The 8,841-nt window shown below is 38.0% G+C and overlaps 1 pseudogene; it reads right to left on the bottom strand.

Moving 5' to 3' along the window:
- Positions 1–4,498: 4,498 nt before the first annotated feature.
- LOC102825609 lies at positions 4,499–6,409 on the bottom strand (annotated as a pseudogene).
- Positions 6,410–8,841: the final 2,432 nt, after the last annotated feature.

Raw genomic sequence — 8,841 nt, 5'->3', positions numbered from 1 at the left:
CAACAGAACACTGCCCGGACTTGCACCCACCTCACAATCATTGCTAAACTTGAGCCCATTGCTGATGCCAATTCATCTCATTGAAAGTCTTCCTCTTTTCACTGATCATCCACTTTATTGAGCATGATGTCCATCCTGGCTTCTAAAGAACATTGTGGCTGTACTTTTTCCTACACAGATTTTCTTGTTCTTTGTGCGGTCCATGGTACTTTTAATACTGTCTTCGGACACCATAACTCAAATGCATCAATTATTTTAGTCTTATTTTCTAATTATTGTTTTTGCTCATTTTATTATATGATTTTGTCTTCTCCAGCTTCCTTTTGAAAATTTTTATTCAGCTTTTTTACCTCCTCATTTCTTCCATTTGTTTTCACATCTCTATGCTAGAGAGAAAGTTTCAGAGTATCTTTTGTCATCTATTTTTAAGTCTTTTCCTTCTTTCTTGTCTCCTTAATTACCTTTTGCTTTCTTCCTGTATGATGTTCTTGATGTCATCTCACAATTCTTTTGGTCTTTGGTATTTAGTAGATAATGCATCAAATCTATATGATATCTAAATTCCGATGGGATCTTTTCAAGGTCGTATTTTGGTTCTGGTGGATTTAATTTTGTTCTGCTTCAACCTGAACTTCCATATAAGCAATTGATGATGTGTTCCACAGTCTGTCCCTAGCTTTGTTTTGACTTATGATATTGGGTTTTTCAGCTATCTCTTTGCACAGATGTAGTAAATTTGATTTCTGTGTATTTAAACTGGTTAGGTCCATGTGTACAGTTGTCTTTTATGTTGTTTATAAAATGTATTTTCAATGAAGAAGTCATTGGTCTTGAAAGATTCTATCATATGATCTTCACCATCATTTCTATCACCAAGGCTATATTTTCCAACTGCTGATCTTTCCTTTTTTTTTTTAACCAATCTTTTCATTCCAATTGCCAATAATTATCACTACAACTTGATTGCATGGTTGATAAATTTCAGAATGAAGATGTTGGTAGAATTCTTCAAATTCATCATAGTGGTTTGTGCATAAATTTAAATAATACTGGTCTTAACTTCATTGTGATGGTGGTGGTTATATGCCATAGAGTCGGTTCCAGGTCATAGTGACCCTATATAAGGTTTCTGAAGCTGTAAATCTTTACTGACTGGAGCAGAAAGCTTCATCTTTCTCCCTCAGAAACACTGGTAGTTTCAAACTACTGACCATGAGATTGCCATAATTATTATGTTACCAGAACTCCTTGTTCTTATTTGTAGGGGTATGGATATCATCCTTTCACAGACAACATTGTACTTTAAGGCAGATCTTAATATATTCTTTTTTTCATGGTGAATGCAATGCCATTCCTCTTCAATTTGTCATTCTCAGCATAGCAAGCCACATGAATGTAAGATTCGAAATGTCCAATGACAATCTATCTCAGCTCACTAAGGCCTAGGTTATTGATGCATATGTGTTCTACTTCATTTTTGACAATTTCCATTTTCCTACGTTCATACTTCCATACATTTCATGTTCTGATTATTAATGGATGTTTACAGCTGTTTCTCTTCATTTTGTGTTGTGCCTTATCAGCAATGAAGGTCCTGAAGGCTTTTCTCCATTCCTGTTATCACAGTCAACTCTACTTTAGGGAGGTAGCTCTTCCCCAGTCATATCTTGAGTGCCTTCCAACCTTGTTGTTGTTATTAAGTGCCATCGAGTCAGTTCTGACTCTTAGAGACTCTGCATAGTTTTTCTGAGGCATGGCTGGTGAATTTGAACTGATGGCTTAGTGGTTGAAACCTACTGTGCAGTCTGGAGCAGTAACCCATAGCACCACATTAAGACTCCAACTTTCCAAACTTAGGAGCACTATACCTTCTGGAAATATATCTTAGAATACTCTGGTGCTCTTCATCATATTTCAGTATTTAATACACTGGTCCTGACAGGATTCCACTGCTATTCATAAGGTTTTCAGTGACTAAATATTCAGAAGTAGTCCATTTCACCTTCTTTCTAGTCTGCCATCATCTGGAAGCTTAGTCATAACCTGTCCACCATGGGTTACCCTGCTGATATTTAAAATACCCATGCCATAGATTCCAGAATCACAGCAACACGCAAGACACCAGAGTATGACAAACTGGCAAACCAGTGGTGGTCCTAATGCAATACATCATATGATTTCTTGATAAATTCTTCCATGAATGTTGACTGGGGATTTAAGCAAAATGATGTCTTCAACATTTTCATTCTTTTCTTTATTTATCATGATGTTATTTACTGGTCCAGTTGTGAGGATTTCTGTTTTCTTTAAATGGGTGTAATCCATAATGAAGGCTGCAAACTTTGATCTTCATCAGTAAGTGTTTTAAGTACTTTTCCCTTTCAGAAAGTTGTTTAATCAATTTACTGCATATTGCTAAGGAGTCTTCCTGTAATTCTAATACATAGTTCCTGTATGAACATGAACCAACTTCTCAGATTATTTTCTTAGCATACAGACTGACAGATTTCAGCAGAGTTTACACACTAACACAGACTAGGAAGGAGAATGAGATTGCCTGTGAATGTCTATTCACTGAAAACCTTATGAATAACAGCAGAACGTTGTCAGACATAGTGTCAGAAGATGAAAACCTACATTATGAACAGCATCATAATATTGTCAGGTATAATGCTGGAAAATAAGCCCCACAGATTGGAAGACACTCAAAGTAAGATTGGATAAGATTTGCCTCCATAATGTAGAGTTGGCCAAGAAACCAAGATTGGAGTAAAGCTTTTGTGACTTTCATTTGCAGATAGGGTACAATTCAAAATGAGGACAAACAGCTATAAACATCTCTTAACAATTAGAACATGGAATATATGATGTATGAAGCTAGGAATTATTGTTCTTGAGTGCTGTCATGTCAGTACTGACTCATAGCATTTTCTGTATAGGGTTTCTGAGGAACAGCTGATGAGTTTGAACTGCCAACCTTGTGGTTTGCAGTCCAGTACTGAACCTATAGTGCCACTACAGAAGTCTAGAGGCATTAAATGAGTTGAAATTGTTACTTTCCTTTTTGAATCATTCAATCATATGGTTTTCTATGCCTCAGGCAATAAAGTGAAAAGGAATGGCATCTTATTCGCCATCAAAAAGAACATTTCAAGGTCATCTTGAGGTACAAAGCTGTCTGTGATAGAATAATATCCATAAACCTAAAAAAGAAGACCTTGTGTAGCATTGTATATTAAGCAATGGCTCCCTAGGACTGTTTGAACTGCAGGGTCCTCAATTAAAATCCATTAGCTCCTCCTCAGAAACCCTATACAGGGTAGTTGTGAATTAGAAATGACTTGACTGCATTTAACAACAAAAGGAAGAAGTTAATACTGTTAGTATGCAAATGTATGTAACAACTACTAAAGCTAGTGGCGATTAAATTGAAGAATTCTACCAAATTTTTCAGTCTGAAATTGATCAAACATGCAATCAAAATATATTATTACTTGTTATAGGCATGTGAAGGTTGGAAACAAAGAAACATGATAAGTAGTTGGAAAATATGGCCCTGATAATAGAAATGATGATGGAAAACACACTATAGAATTGTGCAAGACCAATTTTTTAATAAGGTAGGTACCTTTTTTAAGCAACATACAAAGTGATTATATACATGGATAGAATACACCGGTGTCAAATTGCCTACAGCTGTGGGAAGAGAAAATGAAAAAGCTCACTATCAAAAGTCATAACAATGCCAGGGACGAACTGTGAAGCATACTATCAATTATTCTTTTGTAAATTCAAGTTAAATTTGACTAAAATTAAAACAAGTCCACAGAGCCAAAACAAGACTTTGATCATATCCCTCCTAAACATAGAAACCATCTCAAGAGCATATTTGATGCCTTAGACACTAATGAACAAAGACCCGAAGACATGTGGCATGACATCAAGAACATAGGACAGAAAAAAAGTAAAAGGTCATTAAAAATACAAGAAGAAAAGACAGAACTGGATGTTGGAAGAGACAATGAAATTTGCTCTCAATCATAGAGAAATCAAAGTAAATGGAAGAAATGAGGAAATTAAATAACAACAGAAAATTTCATTGAGCAGTTCAAGAATACAAAGTCAAGTATTATGATGAAAGGTGCAAAGGCTGGATCTAGAAAACCAAATGGGAAGAAATTCTTAAGCCAAAAGAATTGGTAGATTGGGCACACAGCAGTAGCTCAAGCCAAGTCAGCCTTGGTGAGTGTAGTCTGTGCTGCTGAGTCCATGTATAACCTTCATCTCTGCCACCATGACCATGAGCCAATTGAGCAATGACAGAAGTGGTTGGAAAAAGAGCATGATTAGTTTCCAATGAATATGTCATCCTGTCCACTTGGTTGTTAAAACCCTCTTGTACCAAGGTAGCTCTGGGGCTTCATTCACATGAGACACAAATAGCTTCACTTTTTTTTTTTTTTTTAACATTCACACCTCCTTGTCATTCATCAATTGTTCAATCATGCTCCTTCCAAATCACTGATCATCCAAAAACCACTGGCAATAACCCTTGAATAAGTATAGAGTTGTACATGTGGCCATTTCTGCTTCCAAGCAAAATGAACAACCAGATGCACTGCTCAAAGTTCTGCCCATTGTGAGGATTTCCCTTCACTGCTGTCCCTCAGGGTAGTCCCAGAAAGGGGCTGTAGTTCTGCTGTTGCTGTCTACTTGCAAGTGGTGCCTGCATATCATGTAAACCAAGCATAAACTTTCTCTTTTTCAGTCAACTGATCATAAGGAACTCTCTATGAGGTCATAGGTGCAGACTGGGAGATGGAAGGTGATGTGACAGGACTGGGAACTATTGGTATTTGGACCACTTCCACATGCAACTTACTTATGCCTTCAAGTCCTGCTTGAGTCCAGTCTCATATATATCACTTCCATTGAATGATGGATGGCTGCTGTGCATGTCCAATTTTATGCCTTGGTGGGTCAGACAACCCCAGTTCATGATGTATAGCTCTGGTCGCATGGTGACTTTGTGGGCCTCTGTTAGGCATTCAGTCTCTACTAAGGTTCAGTAATAAGCCAAAAGCTATCTCTCAAAACCAGAGTAGTTATCTGTAGAGTACGGCAAGGATTTACTCCAAAATTCTAAAGGTTTGCATTGTTATTCACCAATACGGACATACCTAAACTGCACTGACAGTCCAAGCACCCCTGAATCTGCTGAAGCATGTAGTCCAAGTGGCAGAGAGGCTTGTGTGGCAGCCTGAACCTCTTGCTGACTCTCCTCTTGTCATGGGCCCCATTCAAAATTAGCAGCTTGATCAATAGGCCTGGGTAGTACACCTACATGAGAAATAGGTTGCCTCCAAAATCCAAAGTGCCCTACAAGGAGTTGTGCTTATTTTTTTGATTGTTGGAGGGGCAAAATGCAATAACTTATCCTTCACTTTACTAGGAATATCTCTACATGCACCATACCACTCAACCCCTAGAAATTTCACTGTGGTGGAAAGTGCCTGAATTTGTGTTGGGTTAATTGCCCACCTTCTAGTACATAGATATTTTGCCATTGAGTCTAGTCTTTGATATTGCTTCTTCACTAGGGCCAGTAAAGCATAATCTCATCAATATAATAGACCACTGTGCTATCTTTGAGCAGGGAAAGGTAATCAATATCCCCGCAGACTAAATTATTGCACAGTGCGAGCAAGTTGATGAGTCTTTGAATAAGACTGTGAAAGTGTATTGTGGCCTTGCCAGCAGAAGACGAACTGCTTCTGGTGATGCTTAAAAACTGTAATTGAGAAAAAACATATTGGCAAGAGTACTAGCTGCGTACCAGGCACCAGGAGATGTAACAAGTTGCTCAAATACGGAAACAATATCTGGAGCAGCAGCTGCAATAAGAGTCACAACCTGGTTAAGTTTACAATAATCCACTGTCTTTCTCCAAGATCCATATGTTTTATGCACAGGCCAGATAGGTGAGTTAAATGGAGATGTGGTGGGAATCATCACCCCTGCATCCTTCAAGTCCTTGATAATAGCACTAATCTCTGCAAACCCTGCAGGAATGTGATATTGCTTTGGGTTTATTAGCTTGGTAAGTAAAGTACTTTTTAATGGTTTCCATTTGGCTTTTCCAACCATAATAGCGCTTATTCAACATTTCAGGTATTCGAGGTAGGGTTCTGACAGTTTATGAGCATGTCTATTCTTATTATGCATTCTGGAACTGGGGAAATCACCACAAAATGAGTTCAAGCATTCACAGTGATATGGACTCCATTAATAACTTGAAGTCTATATACCCCCACTGTGATTGGAAGGCACAGTGATGATTTGGGTCTCCTGAAATTAGTGTCATTTCAGAGCCAGTGTCCAGTAATCCCTGAAAAGTCTGATTATTCATTCACCATTTATCCTTTCCAACCCAGTGAACAGTGAGCCTTGTAAAAGGCCATAGATCCCTTTGGGGAAAGATGGAAGAAAAACTCACAGTTGGCAGTGAAGTGATGTTCTTCATTCAAGAGGTTGTAGTTCTGGATCAAGTCTGGTAATTGATGGAGAGTCATCACATTCTGTTTTGATTATTCAAGTTAGACTTCTGTTCACTTGCCCAGAATTCTTCCTTTACTAAAATCAAGTAAATATTTAGTAGGCTTCTAAGCTAGTTCACTTCTAGGGACAATCTGCTTAATTAGTCCATGCCATAAGTCTACATGGGTCAGATTATTATGATTACTACTTTGATTCTACTGTCCATTATGGTAACCATGACCACCTTGCCTTTGTTTACTAATTGCTGCCACTTAGCTTTACCACCACTGTGTCCAATCAGCCCCATTATGGTTAGGTGTCTTAGGTGTCTTAATTCTATCATGCAGTCCCAACTGTCAAATCCAGTTTACATATTACAGCAATCACAGCAGCCTTCAAGAATGCTGGGGATCCCTTCACAAATGTATTCCTCACTGTTATGGTGAAAGGTGTGTCCTTTGAGGACTCTATGTGTGGGTTTATGGGTTTCTCCTGAAAAATTTATTCTAACCGCCAATTTCTTGAAGCCTTTGGATTCTTTCCTCTACAGAATACCAAGGTAAGTCTGGTACTCCAACTTAATGTATTGTACGGTATCATGCATCCATGTTTTTGTGAACCAACCAAATAAACTATTTAATTTTATTTTATCTTTTCCTAACTTCTAGAGCTGAAACACTGAATGAAGAAACTGTGCTTAGTGGGCCCATATTAATAAGCTCAGAGCAATCCAACATTATGTTCCTTGCACCATTATCCCTTCATTGTTATTCAGACATATATTCTCCTGGTTTCTGTTTATACATATTAGAAGCACAGAGCAGTTCTTCTGGTGTGTAGTGTACTTCTTCCTGTGTCACAAATTGTACTTTACCTTTTGGGGCTCGTTTGGACACAAGTCTATTTACAGGTCTAAAAGCAATAATTGGTGTAGATGTTTCCTAGGAACATTCAGCAATGTCTCACAAGACATCTACCTTAGGTGATTCCTCAAGAAGTGGCTCAGTCACCATCTCAGCAAGCATAGTTGAGTTAATCCCATCAAGAGTGGGCAGAGGAGATGTTTTTACTGATAATGGTATAATCTCTTCTGATGGGAGGGGTTGGTCTGTTGTAAGAGTGACTCAACGGGATCTACAGGCTCTGTAACCCCAGCTTCCTAATTATTTTCCCAAATGTCCCCACCCCAAGATTCAGGATCTCATTTCTTCCCAGTCAGTACCCTCACTTCAGCATTACGCCCCATTCCAGGTTGTGAGTTGAGCTGGTGTTGTAATTTAGTCACTTTTACAATAAGTCTGGTTTTTGGTAATATCAGCCTTGCCACTGCAGGAAAGTAGATTTTCTTTCAGGGCACATTTATTTAGTGCTTGTGCCATGACGCTATAGCCATGAGCACATCTCTTTCTTTTGCCACTTGGTCTACAGTAAGTAGGACCAACCAACGTTCTTCTCTATACTTCCTATCCTGACAAAATTTCAGAAAAGTGTTATGCATACAATCACCCAGAGCCTTGATTCTCCCCAATGCATGATCTATTTAGGTGACAATATTTTTCATATTGATATTGCTACTTCATGCCATTGGTTAGCATCACCCTGACTCTCTTACTAGTGCAGGCAAAATAATCTGACCCATAGTGAGCCTGTATAGGGTTTCCAAGGAGCAGCTGGTGAGCTTGAACCACTGATCTTGCAGTTCAAACGACTTTGCAGTCTGACGTATTAGCCTTCAGTGCCACACCAGAACTTTATATAGTAAAATTTACATAATAAAACATATATTTACAGATTATATAGTAAAATGTATGTTTACAGGGAGTCCTGGTGTGGCGCTGTGGTTTTATGCACCAAACTGCAAAACCATTTGAATTGAAAGGTCGGCGATTCAAGCTCACCAGCTGCTCCTCAGAAACACTATACTGGGTTGCTATAGGTCAAACTCAACTCAACGGCACTTAACAACAACTTATAAATTTACATATTTTTAAATTTATTTACTATATATATTTGTATAGTAAGACATATATTTATATGTTTATATAAAGTGTTTTATAAATAGATAGCAAAACAAGATATAGATACATATATGTTAAGTGTCATTGAGTTGGATCTGATAATCTGTATACAAATAATATGAGAAGGAAGATTATATGAGGAAGAAGGAGACATTAGAACAGAAATAGACTTATTAACAACCTACTAAATGCAGATGATACAACCTTGCTTGCTGGAAACAAAGAGGACTTAAAATACTTACTCATGAAGGCAGCTCTGGTAGCGTAGTGGTTATGAATCAGGCTG

The sequence above is a fragment of the Chrysochloris asiatica genome, unplaced genomic scaffold (genome assembly GCF_000296735.1).
Source record: "Chrysochloris asiatica unplaced genomic scaffold, ChrAsi1.0 scaffold00575, whole genome shotgun sequence".
Taxonomy (NCBI): domain Eukaryota; kingdom Metazoa; phylum Chordata; class Mammalia; order Afrosoricida; family Chrysochloridae; genus Chrysochloris; species Chrysochloris asiatica.
Note: the sequence above shows the minus strand (reverse complement) of the source record. Positions and strands in the feature narration are given on the sequence as shown.